The 21504-nt window shown below is 40.4% G+C and overlaps 1 protein-coding gene and 1 long non-coding RNA gene across 4 annotated transcripts in view; one reads left to right on the plus strand and one right to left on the minus strand.

Moving 5' to 3' along the window:
• The window catches only part of LOC124161102 (maternal protein pumilio-like), a 1117691-nt gene that overhangs the window by 629384 nt on the left and 466803 nt on the right, over positions 1 to 21504 (minus strand). The window lies entirely within an intron of this gene.
• LOC124161104 lies at positions 2643 to 7112 on the plus strand. Its single transcript, XR_006865317.1, has 3 exons — positions 2643 to 2726; positions 3327 to 3477; positions 6544 to 7112. It is a non-coding gene; the product is annotated as an uncharacterized LOC124161104 (long non-coding RNA).

Genomic DNA, 21504 nt, shown 5'->3' on the forward strand with positions numbered 1-21504 from the left:
TGAATCATTGTGACAAGGCGGTGAAAATTGGGGTGGGGAATATGGGGCTGGTGGTAATGGCGAGCGGGTGGCGCCCAGAGGTCTTCCAGCGCTTTGGGGGAACGCGAGCCGGCAAGCACATCCTCCCAAGCCGCTGACGTCTGTCCGACACACGGGAGACAGTTCCCATGGGAGCAAAGCCACTATATTATACTCCTCAAACGCATATGTTAACAAAACTCTCCCTAACCTTTACGGGGAAAGGAGAAATACATGTCATGGATTCTGTCAACTCACATTTTATAAAAATAAATTGCAGTCTTACAGGGGAAAATTTTCGTGATGCCAGAGGAAAATGGCCATTCAGCATCTTCATGCATCACACGGATGGCCTGTAGATTTATTTCAAGTACATCTGAATAATTATTATTAGCATCATTCCGGTTAAAGAATGTTCGCATAAAATTAATCATATTGACCAGACTGCCATCCGAAATTGAATCTCCATCTTGAATTCGGCTTATTGACATCTCTCAGTAGATTCACCTGATTCATGCATGATTTAGTGGAAGTTCGATATATTGAAATACTAGGTACTTTTCCGCAATTATTTTAACGCGTACCAAATTATAGCTCCATGAGCCGAAACGCGTCGTACACATTGAAATAATTATGGACCAGTGTAACTATCTTTTACATCAATATTGACTTTTCAATTTGCATCAATATTTAAATTTAGTCACACTTAAAACAATAGCTAAGGTAGCTAATTAATATAGCAAGATTCCTGTATCGCTGTTTTTGCTACTCAAAAATTCTTTTTAGCCATTAGGGTAATTATTTATTGGTAGCATAAACGTCATCAGCCTGAATCAAGCTGCAATTGAGGACATTTGCCTAATTTCTAAGAGATGAACTTAGAATACTTTCAAGCGTTAATATCCATCGTGCCTATCATATGTTTACATATATCATATGTTTATATATATCATATGTTTACAATGAGGAGTTGCGCATGAACTATATTCTGTCATTTTTCTTGGTGTTCCGATTATTTTCCTCCATATTTCCGAATTTTTCACGAGGCCTTTTCCCGATCAGTTAATTACCGAAACTCTCCTTATTTTCCCTAATACAGAGGAAACACATACACATGATACAATTCCAAAAGAGCACTTCTCGGAGCGTTCTCGCCCGCCCATCAAGTTTTTTTTGCTTCGCGGGACATGCGATTTGCTCGAATAACATTTCTCACAGTTTTTTTTTTTGGAAGGGACAAAAGAGAGCGGGCCAAATGCACAGAAAGCTAAGCGGGGGGAGGGCAGTTGGGAGGACAAAATGGAAATGGTGAAGGGTCCTCGAGTTTCTTTTTTTTCTACGAAATGCGACGAGACGACATTTTGGACACGTTCATCTCCCGTCGTAAGCCATAATAAGCCCGCCCCTTGAGCGACGAAAGAGAAGTTTATCAATACGAAGGGACTGCGATGGATTCGGCTTTTTCTACGCAAGCCGAACTTTTATCCCAACATTACCTCAGGCATTCACGGCGAGAGCCAATCTGACAGTGTCAATTTGGAAAAAAATACGACAAAGAGGGAACTCGTTCACACTCAGAACAAGTAACGTTCATTTGCTCACCAAGCGCCGGTGCGAATTTTATGAGCATTAACCTAGAAAACAGAGACTAAAGTAACAGTTACTGATTTAAAATCAATTATTATCGGTAAAGGGTACATACATAAAAATCAACAAATACGATAAGAAGGCTAACAGATGGAATAAACAGAATGCTAGAATGAAGTGCCTTCGTTTACTTTTAAAACTACACACTGTATTCTCAGTAGCATGAGGCATAATTGAATATATACAACTTTAAGATCGGAAACAATGAGCAGAAAATCGAAGGTTAAAAATTACCGATAAGAATTATTTACCTTCGAGCAAACTTCATACGACCTTAAGGAACGTACCTGCATAAAATTAATGAAAACATTTATATTTAGAGTAGCAGCAAACATAAAAAAATGGGTACTCTTCTGAAACTCCACCGAAAATATCGAGAGATAAATTTTCATCAAAATCATAGAGCTTGCACATACGTCCTCATGACTACCCATCACTTTTAAGAAATTTTAAGTTTTCATCATCGAAATTTCCGGCGCTAAAACTACTCAAGCGAAGGCTCAAACGAATGATGTGACTTTAGAGGAGACAGAGTACATTTGCATAGCAAATTCGGTTGATTTACACGGCGATACTCCGTAGACGACGCGAAACTACGGTCGGTGGGGAGGGACGGAGGGTTGGGAGGGAGTTTATGAATAAGTGATCCTGAAACTTGACGTTTGCGGACATGACCGCGGCGGAGCGAGCGCCGCCAGTGGCGGGGTGAGAAACTGGAGGATTTCCAGAGATGTGCGCGCGGATAAAACGAAACAGAGTCCTCTGGATTGTTGATAATACACTACAAAGTTGAGTCGTCGCATCCTACCATCTTTGTTCTCTGCACTTGTTGTTTACATACAGACAGTGAATGTGGCTGGCAGTTGCTCGGCAAGATTTTCCGTTATTTGTAGTAGAAATACGGCACAATAGGTTGTAGTTCGGCTCCTAATTGCTCCATTAGCACCAAGGACGTGTTTAAAAATTTTAGTTTCCCTCAAAATACTGAGAGAAGAGCGAAATGGCTTCAAATATGCCGAAGGGACAAGTGACACCAAACAACGTCTTCCCGCCTACGTGAGGTAAGTTTTTCTACACTTAATGGTTCCTTTAATACTATTACCTTAAATTTTTAATAGTGTTGATCCACGTATTTCAATTATTAGGTTTGAACTGTGCATAAGTAGTAATTTTAAAAAATACGTATTCCGGTTCAGATAATCCGGCGAGGTTCTTGACGAGTGTTTTTGTGCTTCTGTGTTTTCTATTCATCAATGGAATATGTGAAATTTTGTGACTAAAATGTAATATTTAGTCTGGGTTGCAGAGATGATTGATGTAGTTCTTTACTACGTACCAGAAAGTGTAACAATAACCATTAGTGCTGCTAGTTTTGTATTCAATAAAAATATTTGTTTTTGTCAATGCCGGTATGAAGTAATCTTACGGTCATTTACATCAATAAAGGAAATTACGTTTTCGACTAGAATCTGCGCATCTGGATACATATTAGTGAACGAAACTCCACTTTTCATTGCTTTATTTGTGTGTAGTTTATGAGAAGAATGACTATTATATTTCGAAGTAGTGTGAATGCTTAATTTTAGGATGCAATTAAAATCTCGACGAGTCGCTTTTGCGACTAATCTTTTCCTTGGCTCATTCCGAATTTTTAATTCCAGTTTAAGTCCAGTGAAGAGGATTACCTTCCTAGGGCTGGTTAAAACGGAAAAATACATTAACACCGAACTTTTGTCGTGGCCCAGTGCTTATGCTGCTGTCTGCTCCTGTGTACTTGAAGTTTCAACATCTTTGGACGAATATTTACTTGTGGTACGTATTCGGGCTTAGTAACTAATTGTAAAATATGGAAATATATAATTATTTAGGTTTTTCTGAAATGGCTTCAGTGATTATCAAAGAGGACGGTACTATTCATGCCTAATTATTGCAAGTTATTTAAAAAATATGGCTATGGAAAACTAGGAGTTTTTTATTATTTCTTCAAGTAAAAGCCAAAAACCTCATAATGAAAGTGGCATATAAATATTAGACGCATTGGTTCTCTTTGAGTTCGAACTTAACTTTATTATACATCACTGGTTGGCTGAATTTTTATCATTTTAAGCTTGGCATCATTCTTTTCCAAAGATATTATGGCTTCATCGATTAACATACAGAAGATAATTCATGTTTAAATGTAATTTTTGGGTTTCTTGTTTAGTTCATGTATTTGTTGTATAGAACACCAAAGAATCATTTGGTTTTCAGTAGAATACATTATAAAGGCATACTATAATGTATGATTTAAGTACAACAGAGTGTTTTAAGCATGCTGTAGAGTTGTAATTCTTACTTTCAGTTTTCTACTTCAGCATATGGTTAAAAAAAATTTGCAATAGGTCATTGCAACATGGTTGAATTTTTTAATCAATGCTATTGTAAACCACATACTATGAAGCCACTGCTTTTAATCCTTCAGTCAAGTTTTAAAGTTCCAGTTACGAAGTACCCCCTTATTTTTGAAGAGGAAATTAGTATGTATGAAATGTTATTATGCTCATGAGATTAATGCTGAAATCAAATTACAAATAAGTGCAACCATCGTTCTTAGAGAGGGGGAATTCAAGCACAAAACATGTTTAATCAAGGTAAATATTGCAAGTAATATGAATCCATACTCAAATCCAAGTTGATATTTGGCCTTACCAACAAGTTGTCTCTTCAGACTCCTCTGTCCTCCATAATGTCAACCTTTTCCCCAACTCAGCCCATGTCCTCAACCACTGGGTCATTGCATCTTATTGTTAGTCTTCCTGGTGGGTGCCTTCCCTCTGGTTGACCTCTCCATACTCCTCACTTCTTCTTACATGACCAAGCCAAGCAATTCTCCTACTTCTGATCACAGTGACAATATCTTGTTTTATGAAGTTTCCTGCTCTATGTTTATCAGTATTCTCCAAACCCCTTCGTCAAATGTTGAACCATATATCCACCTCAATATTTAATTTCCAACAGTTATTTACTTCTTCTAAGGCTGCTTTGTTAGGGTCCTTAACTCAGTCTCATATACGAGCACTTGCTGTATTATGATAGTATACATTCTAATTTATATATATCTGGAGTTGGTATATTGAGAAGTTGAATCTACGATAATTTTGATAGGCTCCAGTAGCATCTATTAGCTTAATTTATCCCCATATTTGTATCTCTTCATCTATTTAATTTTGGCAGTTAATGGTGACTACCAAACACCAGCAGAGAAATGTTAGGCTCTGCCACTCTTCCAATTTTCATATATTTAGTCTTATCTTCAATTACCGGTAATCCTACTTTTTATTACTATTCTACCTGGGCTACTGATTTGAGGTTACTTTTACTATAGGCTTTTAAGGCTACATCAGCAGCATGGGCCAATATATTTATTTTTCCTTCGATACGGGCCCTTCTTGGTATAGCTTCAGTTGCTTTCAAAACTTTTTCTAGTGCCAAGTCTCTTTTTCATAATTGAGAATGCTTATTTTGATGGGTAAGTTTAGTTTTTTTGTGCATACATGCACTGCAATTCTGAGATTCCTCTTTTTAAGTTAGTTTCTTTCCAGAAGTGTGGATTACTTAATCCTTCTTGGCAAATTACTAGATCATATGTTGTACTTAAAGGAATATATATTCCTTGACGGTGTTAATGGAGAATGTAAATGTTGTTCATCTCATTGATTGGATGGTACCATGAGCATTGACTTGAACTCTTCACTGAATAGTTTTCTGGGGTTGAAATCTGTTCTTCATAATTACTAGTGGTTCTTTTGACAGGCAAGTTTGGTCTTGCTGTGCATTAATTCACTACTATTCTGAGATTCCTCTTATTAAGTCAATTTTTTTCCATAACTATTGACTGCTTAGTCCTGGTCTGAATGTCATTATAATGGATGTAATACTAGAGGAAACTATATGACACATTCCATGGTGGTGTTGATGGAGATAGGTAAATGGTGTTCATCGTTATAATGAGGGTCATTAATTGGGGGGTACCTTCACTATTGACATGAATTCTTTGCTGAACAGTATTCTGGGGTTAAAATATGGGATACGTTTATGAATGCCTGTTAAATGTGAAATCTATCAACCTAATCCGCTGTTTGGAATGTTTTAAAATGTAAATATTTTTTAAAGGGGGAGAGCATACGATGGTCGAGATTAGGCAATGGAATAGTTTAATATGACTGTATGTATTCAATTTGATAATAATTTTAGATGATCTGATAAATGTTGAAATATTTGTGTGAAGGAGTAATGGCAATGGTGTAACTAGGAATATGCTTTGGGAAGGATAGGATGGCCTGGGGTAGCAAACTCCCCCTCAGACAACGAATCAGTCCAAGAAAATTTTTGGAGAATAACATTCCTAGAAATACATTTGAAATCATTTTGGTGCTAAAGATTTAACTTTTAGTCGATGCAGTTCAATATATAAAATAATTATAAATAATTTTTTTATTTCTCTGAGGCTTTGGGGAGGGATCTTTCCCTCCCCCCCCCCCCCCATAGTTATGCCACTGAGTAACAGTGTTGTGGAATGTTAATGTCATACTATTCCTTTTTATAATTTAGTATGCTGACAGGAAGATTGCCATCTTGGTAATAGAATTAATTTCCAGAAAGTTGTCTGCCAATTGAAATTGCACGTTTAGTAATTTCCTATTGCTCAAACCATGAAAGATGATATAGAAACTTAAGTGATTGCATTTTTAATAAACATCTACACATTATAGAACTTTATCAGGACTGTTGATTGTGAGAATTTGATGTATCACTAAGATGCTGTTCATTTAAATTACTTATGAATAAATGCTTTTGGTGTAATAAAGCTCGAAATTTTATTCATATTTTTAATTACAGGTTCAAATATTCGAGTAGTCAATGTCATTGGTGGCAAAAGAACATAGCAACATTGAGAAGAATGCAAGTGTGTGGCAGCTGTTATCACCTATTCATCATTCTCTCCTACTAATTTGAATCCATTTTAATAGAAATGTTACATCTTGTGCACTTAAGATTTATTTTTTATTTTGCGTTATGTAATCTTAGTTTCAATGGAATTGTTAAATCATTCTGGAAATCTTAAAATGTAACATTTGTGGTGTGTGTACATTATATACTTTGGAAAAATGTGATTTTTTTCTTTTATATACCTCCTTTGATGATATCTTTTATGATCTGCAACTCTCGTGAAAAGTACATAAACTGCATGACAGCTTGTGACTTCTGTAGTTCTTCTTGTCTAATTTTGGGGTAGGATAATAGTTCCGATTTGTCGGCACTAAAAATTGACCAGACTTGCCCTCAAATTCCTCGTATAATATCCATTGCGCTGTACTTGGATATTACATGCGAAATCTCTTCCGATCTGAAGATAACAATTCTCTCTCAGCTGATATTGGACTTTTCAAAATCTGAAATTATTCCTTTGACGAGAACAAAACGCTATATAGTAGCCCTGGGAGCAGTAATAGTAGTTTTGGAAATAATTTACCCTGTTTCAGACATAAATATGAGAGTTTCATATCTAGAAAAACGTCCTGTGAAAATAATCAAAACTTGAATGAAGCGCGATTATTTGTTATTTTTCACGATTTAAAATTTACAAATTGATAGTAAAGTGTTCCCAGTACATCAAGATTGAATATATTATAATTTATAATTACCGAAAATGCGACAGGAATCGCGTATTTATGAAAAAACTGGCATTATATCACTTTCCCCCATAAGACTCTATAGAGACGGAAGAACTAAAATGGCGGACGTCTCAATTCCCATAGTGGAAGTGTATGGAACGACTCGACCCTATGAGGTAGTAGTGTAGAGAACTGCCATCCAGAGGACTCTGAAACGAAATGAATTAAAGCGCCGCCGAGCGGCGATGGGCCGAATTAAAAACGCCGCCGCTTCAGAGCCAGAGCGACGCGAGCGCCTTCAAAAGGGGACGGACAAGAGACGGCAACAATTAAGACGTATCTGAGGGTCATTTACACCGGATACACATAGCGGAAAATTTGTCCGGCCCTAATGAAGACAAGTTATTGTCATTATTACTGAAGTAAATGTCCCAGGTTCCATGGAAAGCAGGTCCACACATAGTAATATTGCCCTACACTGCCATTCACCGACTACATATGTTACTCCAGCAAGTCAATCTAATGCTCTTCGACTCACCTACTAGAGCTCTTTCTTCTACGCTCACTAAATGACATCACATACTTCCCTTCAGTTGGAGTTTAATTCATTGACGTTGACTGACTACAATTCCATTAATGTCAGATTTACTCACCCAAAAATATGCGATTAATCTACTCATTTGTCCTCGTATTTAACTCGTCCGTGAATTTCAACTTCCCATTCAGTAAGCAAATGCTAGCAAGGCCAGAACTAGATGTAAAATGTGAGTAGGAAGCACGATTCATGAAGACGATTCATTCGATCAATTTGGGGAATGAAATGCCGAGCTTTATGTGAAATATTTACCGACTTAGTTATTATCTTAATAGAATGTATTCGACGAAAAAGCCCCTGAGTTATTCCTTAAAAACAAGAGCTTCAAGATTAAAAGCAGGATGAAAAATGTAAGTTTTTCTGAAGATGTAATTGAATGCCTTTCAGCCTCGGGAACGGCGGGGTAACGCCTCCGCCCTCCGATCCAAAAACCGGAGGATCGAGTCCCACCTGCGGAGGATGCACCAGCCAAGCAACATAAGCGATCACGTATTTCTTCCTGACAATTCACCCATCTTTTAAAGGCTCCAAGACACTTTCTTCGAGATGAGATACGGAGGAGACAGAGGGTTATCAAGTGAGTACTGAGGGAGGAGGGATGTTAAAAACCGTGGTAGAGGAAAAACGCTTGTTATGCCATGGGTGGGGAGAAAGAGCATTGATAGAACGAGGGAAAGCAAGGAAGAAAATGAAATTGTTAGACAAAATGAAAGGTTGTAAGCCTTATTATTAATAGAAGATAAGGAGGGGGAGACTGCCTAAATACCATGTAAATACTACTGCAAACCTAACCTAATCGGTAGAATACTTCAATAATGACCATGTATTATGTACATCAATCTACTTTAAGAATACGTTCCCAAGGGAATTTTAAACAAACAAATGAATATATAATTAATAATAAAAATAGAGTAAAGGCAATACTAGAGAGTTGAAACATTTTCATGATTGCAGCAGACAACGAGGAGGAACCCAGAGACAAGCTGAGAGCAGACAGTGGAACACATATGCGATCAGAGGGTTGTCTAACCACCAGGATATAAGCGGACACATCTCGGCCTAGGCGATACCTGCGCGCACGTGTAACCAAGGGCGTGGCAGGTGACGTTGATAACCAGGTGCGCATTAATCCCAGCCGCTCCTTTGTCCCGGCAACAGAGTCTATCTCTGTCAGACGCCATACGCTCCATAAGGGAAATTCCATAACGACTTCCTAGGAACTACATTAATAAGGTCAAACAATCCTTCCACTTCCTGAGATATATCTCCTTTCAATAATCGAACTCGGATATCAGGCTTCGATTACAGAAAAAAGAGTTAATGCATGCCGAATTGAATAAAGAATTAGGTGGAGTTGCCAGGGTTATAGCTATTACGGCGTAAATGGGATATCCGAAGTAACGAAAACGCGCCTATTAACGCAGAATGTTTCCAGTGAAAATAGTGCTACAGAAGCAATTCGATCATGAGAGCTATACAGGTTAATATGGAAGATGGGATGAATCACTCTAGTAATGAAAATATAGTGTCTTAAATAAAACAAATCCCTCTCCATTACGCCATAAAACTGATTATGACGCTTCGACGTCGATACTCTTCATTAAATCGTAAAATTATACAATATCCTTATTAAAAATATCGTAAATTCAATTATTAAATGTTAATATTTATTACGTAATTACATTAATTTTACCGGACATCAAACTCATTTCTTAATTTCGATTGCCAAAAGTTATCATCAAACTGATGAAATTTACACACGAGACCGAAGAATCAAACCGACTCCACTGGCTAGCCAGCGGTTTCCCGCAGCGGTACTGCAGCGGGAATCGTAATATATCTCCCATTCCGCAACAAGTACACCATCTGCTAAAGGAGGAATACTTGAGGGGAGAACAAGGATTAATATCCGAACGCCTTCGAAGTGAGCCGCCCAAGAGAGAAAGAGGCGGGTTCTTAGGCAGTTGTATTTGTTTATAAATCCCTTGGGTGTTTTCGCAGCAACGGCAGCAGCGAGCGTAGAGAAGTGGAGGATGGGGTAAAAGGCGGAAGTTTACTCCCGGAAACGAGCGAGGATGGGGAGGGGCTGAAGGACCCACCCCGGGACGATTGGGAACGGCCCAGGGTCACGGCAGCGGGGCGGCGCGACCGTTTCCATGGCGACCGCGGCGTCGGCAGCGACGGAGCGGGAAAACGCAGTTTCGGAGGGGGGAAGTGGAGGGCGAAGAAGAGGGGGTTGAGAGAGGGATGGACTGATTTGGCGGTGAAGAAGGTTTGATACTGCGATGGAATGAGGTTCGAAAAGGTCGGGCGGGGCAGAAAAAAGTTGCGGAAAGAAATCTATGCACCATAGTTCGACAAGGTCATATACTATTTTCCAAGTTATACAGTTGTATCCATCAAGATTTTCTACTCTCCTGGATGAGGAAATTACAACGTTTAGGGAAAAATCGCTGTCAACACCACATTCGTAACTTTTAAATAACTCAAATTCCAGAGAATTCGGGAATTACGGCTGGAAAACATGCGATACCTGAAAATCTAAATGTAAATACACACAAAAAATGCGCATCAAAGTAGTTGCTATTTACGGATTGCCATTTTAAATCGTTGTAATGCCATTAAATTTATGAATTTCGTATCAACTCATCGTCGAAATGAAATCACAGAGTAAGGAGTAACATTCCCACGAAAAACAAAATATAAATTAATTTCAAGAGAAAACAACAGATAATCATGTCTACCGATACGCTTTTCGTAAATTCTCTAAGTTTTCCGTTACTTTTATCAAATAGAGTTATCAATTCCCTTTACCGGGTGACCGCCGACCGGCTATCTTCTTCGGTCAATTGCACTTCAACTAAATTAATTTTTGTACTGATAAAGGAAAACCTATATACGGCTAAAATCAATCCACAAAAAGCTAATTCAGTATCCCGACGAAAACAACGCATAATTATATTATTCTTGGATTCATACCCAATAATAGTCCATATTTAAACACTTATGGAGCGTTGATTAACGCAATAAATTGGAAACAAGAGGAATTTACACCAAAGTTCCTCACCATTACTAGAAAATTAGCTGATTTTTCCCGGAATTCTCCAGACATCCCGAAATTCCCGCGGATTTGAGGTTTCCTCTGGTAAAGGTCAATGGGTTTCCATCATCGAGGGGACACAAAATAGAAATCTATGAATATATAATTTATTTATTCATCTCAATTACCACCGAAATTAGCACAATGAGGCCTTTAAGTCGGGGGTTTCAACAATGACAACATTGCCGGGCTCGGTGGCGGCGGGGTATAGTCCTCGTCTGCAAATAAGAGGCCGTTGATTCGAGTCCCGCCTGGGTTGGTTGCCCCTATCCAGAGCATAAATGTTCGTGTACACGCAATTGTGTAAATATTTAATCAACACCGATGTTAAAGACCAATATGTGCTGCTTTCGGCGGTATGGAAATAAATAAACAGCTAAAAACAAACGAGCAGAAACACACAGACCCATACCCTAGATGGGGGCAACCCATCCAGGCGGAAATCGAACCCGCGACCTTCGGTATGGCCGGTGAGGACTTATACCGAGGCGGACTGATTAAATTTTTCGTCACTTTGGGGTGTCGTGAGTGAATCATGAGAGTCGAGGTATGGAGGGAATGAAAAATATTTAAACTATAGGGTCTGGAACTCGCAAGAAAGTTTCCCAGAGGCCGATCGGCCTTAAGAGATTCCCCCTCCCTCCCACAACTCTCCCTTTCGCTAGCTTTTGGCGCCCGCAGACTAGAGGGGTGGCAGGTGGCGCCACGCCCGACCTCGGCACACAAAACGGCGAACTACGCGGGCCCGGCGTAATTATTCATGTCGCAATATACACACACGTGGACGTCCGCCCGCGGAAACCCACGCGGCCACGTAGACCCTGAAAACGTGCAATAAGAGGCTAGAAGTAGGAGGGGGAGGGTCGCGGGGGCATTAATAGTAACGGACGCTGTCCCAGCCCGGGACGAAATTCGCCTGCAGTGCGACCCGCGCTTGCTACGGCTCACTACGCGAGCGCCAGCGGCGGTTTGTTTTAATGACCTCACTTATGCAAAAGTAGGCGTCTCGTGACCTCGACAGTGTCACCTGCTTCCCATCAATAATTGACACAGAGGAGGCAGAATATATTACCGTAGTCCCAGAAGCGCGAGATAAAATGACAACATTCCAAAAGCTGAAATGACGCGATTATGAAAGGAAGACCCACCGAATATGGCAAAAGGGCAAAACTGCAAAACTCATTATAATACTCGATTAAACAACGACAGATTATGAACAACTTAAGAGTTGCTGGAAATTCCAAATTTAATGATGACCACATATATATTAATTTCTACAAAAGACGGTGACAAAGGATGTCATAACTAGGCTTAGTTTTCGCGACAACTAAAACTTAACGTAAAGGAAAACAATGCGACTGAGGTTCAAATATTATTTTGATGCAAAAAATTTAAAGGTTTGTGCTTCGTGAACACAGTCAAGGTGACAAAGCAGTCATAATGTGAAACTTCAATGCCACACTACTATGCAAGACGGTTAAAAAAAGGATAAAAATGGTAAACGAAGTTCCTCTAGCGTCTACCAAATGTTAAGCATCAGCAAAAAAATTACCAAACACTGAAAACAAGGCCTTAGGGCAAAGGACATGGGTCTAAGAACATTAACTTGGAAAATGCATTAAATACCAAGCTCAATGCAGAAAAGAAAAACAAAATCATCTGTAAGAACTCAATCTAGAAAATGTAAGCCATTAGGATAAAATAGGATTGATCTCAAGGTGCTTACAAAATAGAATGCGCGAGATATACCAAGCGTCAAGTTCCAAATGCTTAGACAAAAAGTATTTTCAAATCTGTAGAACTGACCGAGATGGGGAAAAAACGGAAAGCATTCGGAACGTCTTCAACAGCACGAAAAATCTTCTATAAGTCCATGCATGTCCAATATCAAATAAATTTCCGTAGAGCAGGGCATCGTTACTAAAAATAACCTCATAAACACAGATGACCACCTCTGTCATAAAACAAACCGTTGTTGATTCACCTACTTGGGATTTAAAGTGAAAAAACTAATGGATCACCCACATGTAACGAGTTTTCACGATAGTTCGGTGGGTGGAAATATAAATCAGGCTCAGATTCATGACACGAGTAAGCGACCTTGATACCCCCCCGGCCAAACCAACGCATTACTAATGAGCTAGCGCGGAATTTTATGAGCCCCCCCCCCCCCCATGTATCGCAAGCCTTGGGCGTTGCGGCGATATTGCATTACGCCGGCCTGAGTGGGGTGGGAGAGGTCGCGGGCACCTCTGTAGGAGACAGCGACAAGCGGGGGTTGACGGAGGCGGTGAATAGACTCGACCGCGGCACGCCTCGCAGGGGTCGTGGGAGGCCTTTGAAAGCGCGACCGCCGCCGGCCGAGGAGGGATTCCGCACGCGATAATGCGAGGAATATTGTATGAAGTTCGAGCGCAAGAAAACTGAGGCCGTAAGTTAAGCTGAGGATATTGCACATGCTTTTTTTTCCATTCTGAACTACAAAAAGAGCGAAGCCTTTCACACCTCTGGGAAAAAAGATAACGCATATAGATTCGAGCGGATTTGAAAACGTACAAGAAATAAAAACCAAACAATTCAATATAAAAGAAAAATTGTCAAGAGTCTCAGCTTACAATCAATCTTAGTCAATTGAGGTGTGTATTGAGGGGGAGCTATCCTTTTTCTGACATTGATGTACTTCTACTGGGGTCGTTACTCCTACAAGTTGCTTATCGGTCTAAGATAAAAATGTTACAAAAATAAAAACGTCTACAGAGCCACTGACCTCCTCTCGTTCCATTTTCTTCACTATTGGCTTAATTCAGCAAATGCAAGAGTGCAAGCGAAGGAGGATAATTTGCTCTCAAATCTTTTTTTAATGCACCGATTCCTCTCAAGAATGACCCAATCTGTTTCGCAATTTCGGGCCAACTGCGAAAGAAAGTGTTGATCACGTATTTTCATTTCCTCCTACTCCTCTCCTAGCTACACCTTGCGCACGTTTTACCCTCGCCATCGATCTTGGCCAATCGGCCTTGGAGAGGTATTTTTAAAAGCGTTTAGGAAAACAATGGGAACCACCTTGGGCATTGACATTCTGTTATTTTGCGTAGACTCCTGACATATCACCTCCTTCTCGAGTGAAGGACGTTTTTGTCGCGTCTGAGATTCGTCATAGAAGTCATTGGCGTCGAAGCCTTTGCTATTGTTTACATCATACAAAATAATTACTCATTAGAACATTTTCCCCAGTGTTTTTAACTTCTCTTTCTCTAGAGGAAGGAAGAAAATAGGACTTGTAGTTATAATGAAAGAGGGTAGGCCTTATTGTGAATTGAAGAGGGAAGTACATGAAGGAAAGGGAGGCTGACAGATTAGTATTTAAGTACGCCAAGGAAATCTACCATAATCAGTAAAATAGTTTCATGATGACTTTGATTACCTTGGAATTATACCATTCCCTGAAGACAGGGAACCTAACGTACGTCGAAACGTAACAAAGAATGACCTCTCTCACCAGGTTGGAAACCCAAGAGCACTTCATCCTCTTTCGAGGTAGGTTGCTCGTGTTGATACGACCGGGGCACGATGGAGGGCAGTGTCAGTCGCAAGAGGGAGCCGGCGCCGCCTCCGGGGGCGGAGAATGTGGGCGGTGGCGGGACGTGTGAGGCATTAATGTTTTGAGGAAGACGAGTGAAGTGGGGAGCGGGCGGGATCGACAGGCAAGACTCATACGTTTCGAGGGGTGGATATCACGGAGACGTAAAGAAGATTAAGAGATAAACCTTAACGGCACGAAATAAGAAGAGGGGCGGCTCGGAGGGGATTAAGACTTACGATCTCGGCAATGGCGCCGCAGAAAATAATATTTCTCCTAGCGAGAAACTGATGATTTAAGGAAGGTGGGAAAAAATCGTCTTTGTGAGAAGGCTACGTACGGCACGAGAGTTGAATTCTAAAAGCGACGTAGACCTACCATAAAAAAACGAGTAACACTATTATAATGCATATCATGTATGTGACGTGGGACGATGTGGTGGAAATCCTTATTAATAAAATATTCTACCGATTAAGGTAGGTTTGAATGGAGTACATAAAAAGCATTTTGGGAACCCCCCTCCTTCATGTTCTTCCTTCTTCAATTAACAATTAGGCCTATTCCCTGTCCATCTATCGAAAACTTCCTATTCTCATCCTCTCTCCTTTATCTAACATTCTACCCTCTAAAACTGTTTCCAACGTCTCCTTCCTGTTATGAACTCCCTTCATCAATACCTTCCGCCTTATTCGTATCTCATCTAAAAGCTGCCTCCCCACACCCACTGTTGGAAATCCTTAATACAGATTAAATTATACATTTCTAATTATTTCCCTAAACTTAGAAGAAATATTGTGAAATACCTTATTTAATCTATGCTAATATAACACTTTTGTACATACAAAAGATGGAATCTAATTCGTTCAAGTTTTCATTCCCATCGCAACAAAATGTATCTATATATTACAGATTAGCAGTAAAAAGACTGGTAATCCAAGTCAAAGCAAAGCGCTCGATTAAAAAATGTGGCACCTGTGGTCATGAGACTAAAGTTGACAGGAGTTCCGGAAAGAGGGAACAGAAAACACGGTTGAATTTATTTCAGAAGGAGAGGCGGTAGATCAGCAAAATTCAATTCAATAATTACTTCACTGACCTAGAGTATTAATTGGATGGCACCTTACATAACTTTGTGGACTCTTTACAATAGCCCGGCTGAACCAACTTCATAATTTCCACAGGATTTCCTGAAAATCGCAGTCTTAATAAAACACAGTGCACCTGATTCTTTATCTGCACACATGATCGGATCACCGACCTGCACCAATGTCTCCCCTTTCGATACCCGCGGCCGAAACAGCCATTTAGGGATGTCTTCCACGTCCGCGCTACGAAGGACAACCGACTGGGAGAGACTGCGACCCCCCTTTATCACCCCCTCCAACCCTCGGGAATCTCCATACGCTACACGCACAAGGGGGCCATATACACACCCCTGCTTACCATAACAACGGCCGTTCCCATCCACCCCACCGCACCAGTACCTCACGCCGCGCGTTGAATGCCGGCTGAATAGGGGTGGGGGGCATTTAAACTCTCCCCGAAACCACCGGATGCATCATTCCGCCGTGAAATCACCCCTTTTGCGACAAAAAACACACCCTTGTGTAGGAAAAAAACAACGGAAGCGGCCAAAAAAAACCAACAACCCGAAAAACCACGGCCCACGGAATACATCACAGCTCAAATCAATAGAGGGAAGGGGGCAAAAGAGAAAAAAAAAAAACATACGGGAATTCTCATAGCGAAAACTCAACTAAGTAAACGGCTACTAGGGAACGTCTATCGATTCGAGCACTCACATGAACCAACAGCACTGAGCTTGTTTTTCCATTCCACATCTCAGGATGTTCAAAAGGCTGAACAATTCGAAGGTGGCGACCACCGCAACGAAAAAAGGGAAAAAAGTCTTTTTTCCGGGGGAACTGACAGCTCATTCAGGGATATAATCCGTAAAATAACAATAGCAGCTGGACGCCTGCTTAAAAACGCCGTAGATAAAACTGCAGCCTACTCACCCACATCATTATATAAATTTCCCTAAACTAAGCTAATGAAACTAGAGATGAAAGAAGCGCAGTTACTGGATTGTTAGACAGAAATGCAGTCGCTTTTAAATGCACTTCTTTAGAGTCTTAATGCTGATAGCATTCCTTTACAAAGAAGTAATAACATTTTTCAAGATTCGAGATAAAACCGGATTCCTCAGTATTCGAGGTAAATACCGGGTTTTAAATAAATAAACGAACAGCAAAAGGTGACCTAACTTACAGAATTATGGAATGGCCTCTTAACCTGGCGTCGGATATACAGTCATGAGAACATCACTGGTGCGAGTTGGGAGAGATGCAGGCTATTCTCTTCAATTAAATTCATAGGGTGAAAATTTTACCAAGAAAAAGTATCATAGGTGCTCAACAAAGACTTATCAATACGTATATTGTACAAACAGGGGCATCAAATCACACTTTGAATGTTTAAGAACGCTCGAAAAGAATGCCAGAACTAGATACCCGAGAGTAAATAAGACGATACTTCAAACTTTTACAAAAAGACAAGCAAAATATACAAAATGGAAACACATATTTATTTAAGCAATCTAACGATGGTGGTAGATTTAAATGCAGCATATTTCAAATTACCTGTCTCCCCACCCACGTCGAACTTCATGCATCAATTCACAATGACTCCTCCCTCATTTAACCGTTTCAATAAATAATACATTCTCTTGGCGTCAATACATAGAGGAACTCACAAATATTAATTCAGTCGAAATTGAGAATTTAAAATTATCTACTACATTTCCTAATGCAGGGGTTTGCACTTGACAATGATTACAAAGGACTATCGAACAGAAAGTGAGACTTCACGATGACCTTTCTTTGAAGGACTGAAACAACACCATCTGCCCTTCCGCATCTCGCTGAAGTCGAGTGACAGGCATCAGAGTTTTCCCAGAACGATTGCGACTCGAATCAGAATGGGTTTCCGGTGTACTTATCATTCCACTTTCTAAATTATGTTGACGATAAGTCACAAACTTAAGTCCCCAAAGAGGAAACAATGATAAGGCTAAGACAGCGTTATCCAGGATGAAAGGCGTCCTCGCTTGCTCACGGTGAGAGCAAAATCATAAATGACTTTATAGACATTGAAGTCCAACGTTTAGCTCAGAAATACTTGGAAATGTAACCGAAAACAGTGTAACAAGTATCTTCGGGGACACCTTTTCAGTATCTTGTATTATACGTGGCACGATGAGCTGGAAGTTATTTATATTAGTTAAATAAGACATTACAATATTTCCAATAATTCCAACGACTTATAATAATGTTGCAACAAAGAAACGCGTCATGCTCAATTAAAGTTGGTGGAGAAGTGCAATGTCTTATTTAACTAATATTTTCAGTATACATATTTATATTACAAAGCATTTGATCGCGCGATCAAAAACTATTTATAAGTATTCCCATCCATCACTCGGACGTAAAATCTATCCAAAGAAGCATTCGTAAAGTATAACGCACTAAAATATACATCCCATTATTCGCTGCTTTTTATGACATCTTTCAACAGCGTTAAAATACGACAGATTCATTGCTTACAACAGAACTTCTCGCATAATATCACTGAGTAGGTACTTAAAAGCAAGTTTTAAACGCTTTATTAAGACTGGAGGCATTAGAGATGTGAGTGTGGCGAAGAATGGAGAAGGTGAAGTGGACGGAGAGGACGAGGAATGCCGAAGTGTGGGACATGGTGGGTGAGGAGAAGGCAGCTTTTAGATGAGATAAGGAGGAAACAGAACGTATGGATGGAGCGAGTACTTAGCGGGGAGAGGATGTTAAAAACAGTGTTAGAGGGTAGGGTGTTAGGTAAACGAGGGAGAGGAAGGAAAAGAATAGGATTTTTAGGATAGAATGAAAGGGAGCAGGCATTATTGTGAATTGAAGAGGGAAGTGAACGGGGAGGGAGGATCACAGAATTCTTCTCAAGTACTCCATGGAAACCTACTTTAATCGGCAGAATACTTTAATAATGATAATAATAATTCAGCATTAACATTCAATTAAATAAAATTTAAACTAAAGACCACACAAAAGACATTCGACGGATAAGGGAAAAGCGGTGTTCCACAAATTACGAAGACTAAGGGTGCAAACAGCAGAATGAAATTATATTCTCGGAGATGAAAGCTTCTTTACACCCTTGATAGGCTGTGTCCCTAGATGAAACAAAAGAGTCAGAGTTGAAAATTAACTGTTGAAATTAGTTGCTCACTCATCATGGCTCGGCAGGGCATGGGACCCCCGCTATGAGTACAGGAACACACTGGGGGTTATGTTATAACGCGGCCGTCCAGGGGATGTAGCGACACACCCTCGAGGGCATTATGAGCCGCGGCCATCAATTACCGACTCCAAGAACTCCCTTTGAGCCCCGCGTCGCGCGGAGCGGGGACCTAATCCTCCGCCTCCTGAGCTGGGTGCAAGAAACAGCTCGTGGCGGGGGAGGAGGAGGCGGGGGCGGGGAGGAAGTGTTGCGGCGCCAGGTCACCAGTCAACGGCACAGGTCGGAACTTCCGGCGGGGTGCGGGAGTTGCGGTGGAGGGATGGAAGGGCTAGAGGAAGCCTTGGAGAAATAGGAGGCGCCACTGGGTAACGCCATGAAGGGAGGATGGTGGGGCGGGACACGGGAAGAAAATATTAGCATTCCTATGTTTAAGTTCCTATGTCATTTTACCAGTTGAGGTAGATGGTGGTTTCCGGCGATACTTAGCGGAATTTGTAGAACATTTTGAATGAACCGCGTGTAAATCATATAAACCTCTGAAATAGCTACCGAGAAGTGTAAGTTCATCAAATTTTCATCGTTTGTTAAGGCCATATTACACGGGGCACGTACTTGCGCAATCTGACGTGTGTACGAAGGCGCAGTCAAAATTGCGTCATGTAGAGCGGTGAATTACCAGAACACATGCGAGAATGCGTGGACGTGAGACGGCAAAATATCCCGTTTTAATTTTGTTCATGCATTCGCGCAATTCCGCTCCATTTTAGAAATTGATGCAGTTCTAACCAGCGTAAGTCCGTGCCCCGTGTAAAACGGCCTTCAGGAATGGATGTTATGTAACTACTGATGTATCGATGTTTCATACGAAGTATTTGGATGTTATTCTTATCGATTATCTGCCATGAAGGGAATAAAATCTCACCAAAAACATCTCTGAAGAGGAAAGTTTCGCCGGCAATGCAGCTGGCTTCTACAGGTCACTGCATTGCTGGCGAAACTGTCGTCTACACAGATGGTGTTAAGCACGTGGTGTTAAGCCCCGAAACCTCTCCACTAAATCTTCGCCACACCGCGAAAGCCTACACAAGGCTTATTCGACGAATAACCTAAAATTTGTTAATAAATCACGACCATATTTTCCAAGGTTAATGTTATCTTCTGGCATAGAGTAAGTATATATACTTACTCTATGCTTCTGGTCAGATGGCAATGCAGACGACTGCATTTCAGCCTGCATTACTGGTGTTATGAGCTAGTACCTCTCATATTTCACTCTGATTACATGCCCATAATTGCTTTTTTAAATTGCGTGAATTTCTCATACGCCGTATTTTCTTCCTTTTATGGAAATATCCCATAAAAACATGCAAAAACTTCCAATGAAACATACATAAATCAGTAGTTACATAATATGCATTCCTAACAAACGAAGAATCTTCGATGAACTTACACTTCTCGGTAGCTAGTCCAAAAAAATGTAATGCATAAGTGGTTTAGCTAATAAAATCCACGATGAAGAACGAAAAGGATTCATAATCTCCAAGCCAAAATGGGAGAATTAAAATTAAAAATAAAAACAAAAAAATTTTTACGCCAGATGACAAACGGTAGCTTTATTGAGAGTAAAAATGACCAAGGTAGAAAATAATAGAAGATTAAAGCGTGACACTAACTGAAAAGCAGTTTGACGAGCGAAATACGGACGAGGCTACAATCGGCCACGGCATTATTCAAGGTGCTCCAATATCACTTCAGTGACACCACGAAAATCCCAAAATACCAAACACATGAGTACGTGCTAAACACGAAAACACCTCCAGGATGTCAAGCGGACACGAAGTCGTTGAACGGAGATAAGAGCTACAGGAGTACACTACTGGAGGAGGTGAAGAGAGAGATGGATACTGCGGGTACAATAGAGAGGTACACGGAGTAGTAGGTACTCTAAAAGGGAACATTATTCTGTTTGCAGGCGAGGAAGATGTCGAGAAAGAGGACACAATCTCTTCGTATGTGACGCTCGAGGGCTCATTTCGAACGCAGAACGACCGCTTGGAGAGGTAATGAAGAGAGAATCATAGCAGACGCCTGTCACGATACCGCAGCGTGTCGAAGTCAAACGGCATGAACCTCGCGTGAACAAGTTCGTAGCGGGAAGAAACGTACACTATATTCGTCGCGAGTTCAAAGACCCATTCAACCTGAAAACATCGCGTACTCAGACACCTGCGCTTTATACTTCACATACCTCGGTGTCAAAATTACCATTGAATTCAACATTTCCAGCAAAAGATGTCCTCAGCTCTAGGGACGAGATCAATAAAAATAAATATTCATTACAATCTTATAGCATTATAAGATGTACTAAAGAGGATGAAAAAGTGACAGGAACATAAAATACAACCCAACGCATTAGGGAGCAAAGTTGCATTGTCGAGAATTTCGGGAAACGTTCAAAATGCTAAGACGGGAACTACGTTCAACAAAGACTAGGTGGACGATTATGAATTTTGTGGTCACTCAACGCGTTAAAAAAAGTTGCATGGAAGTAACCACCCAGCACGTAGGTTTCTTTCCTATTGAATAGAACCTATGTCTATTGATTAACCCTGTTCTC

The sequence above is a fragment of the Ischnura elegans genome, chromosome 6 (genome assembly GCF_921293095.1).
Source record: "Ischnura elegans chromosome 6, ioIscEleg1.1, whole genome shotgun sequence".
NCBI classification, from domain to species: Eukaryota; Metazoa; Arthropoda; class Insecta; order Odonata; family Coenagrionidae; genus Ischnura; species Ischnura elegans.